The following is a 1,305-nucleotide window of genomic DNA, read 5'->3' as shown; positions in this document are numbered from 1 at the left end:
GGTGCTCCGGTTTCCTCCCACAGTCCAAAGATATGCAGGTCAGGTGAATTGGCCATGCTAAATTGCCCACAGTGCTAGGTACATTAGTCAGAGGGAAATGTGTCTGGGTGGGTTACTCTTCGGAGGGTCGGTGTGGACTTGTTGGACTGAAGGGCCTGTTTCCACACTGTAGGGAATATAATCTAACCTAAAGAAACAGGTTTCACTGCCTACATTGACCTGTTCTTTATTGTTCTGTTCCAAGGCAGGAATATATATAATTTGGTTGGTTACTTAGTAAGTTCTTTAGACTGTAGCACAACTCCTGCTTACATTGGGTGGAGGTGCCGCTGTTGGACTGGGGTGGACAAGGTCAAAGGTCACGCAGCAACAGGTTACAGTCCAACAGTTTTATTTCAAATCACAAGCATTTGGAGGGCTGCCCATTCGTCAGTTGAAGTGATTTTAACTGATGAAGGGCCAGCGCTTGGAAAGCTTGTGATTTCAAATAATCCTGTTGGACTATAACCTGGTGTCATGTGACCTCTAACTTTGTCCTTCTTACTTTGTCATTGTAAGGTTGAACAGTTTTATTTTCGTTCATATAGGGTTTTGGAAGCACACCTGTGATGCAATATTGTAACATTCAATTCCATAGGATTTGACGTTGAAAAAAATATTTTTTAGGAAGGAGGCCTGTATCCACCAAACACCTTACTGTGCTTTAAATAGCCAACACTCTTTGTAGAATGTTTTACACTGAATGGAACTTTTGCTGTCTAATGCTCCTTGAACACCTATCTCTATTTCTACTTGAAGTATTCTTTATGAAGTTGTTTTGACTTGAACTAATTTATCTGAGAGACAACAAGCATTCTGTCACAGAGGAGTTTTGTTTTATCATTCACTCATAGGGTGAAATAGGATTTTTCCAATCCGCTGTTTATTTTTGAAGTGAAATATTGATTTAACAAAAACTAAGCAAGTTGTCAAACACAGCTTATTTCTCATCAATGGATAACATAAATTGGTGTTATTCACATACGGTAGACAGTGATGTTAACATATCCTTATTTGAGCTGGTGTCCAATCCTAAACCTGTTTGAAATGTTGGAAATTGTGTTTTCAAAATTTGCCAATTTATTATCTATCATGTATTTGTGAAGGGTAGGTCTTGCCTTACAAGTCTTATTGAATTCTTTGAGGAGGTGACCAAGCATGTGGATGAGGGTAGAGCAGTGGATGTAGTGTACATGGATTTTAGTAAGGCATTTGATAAGGATCCCCATGGTAGGCTTATGCGGAAAGTCAGAAGGCAAGGGATAG

This window comes from Chiloscyllium plagiosum, chromosome 6 (assembly GCF_004010195.1).
Source record: "Chiloscyllium plagiosum isolate BGI_BamShark_2017 chromosome 6, ASM401019v2, whole genome shotgun sequence".
NCBI classification, from domain to species: Eukaryota; Metazoa; Chordata; class Chondrichthyes; order Orectolobiformes; family Hemiscylliidae; genus Chiloscyllium; species Chiloscyllium plagiosum.
The sequence above is the reverse complement of the archived record's forward strand: the minus strand, read 5'-3'. Positions refer to the sequence as shown.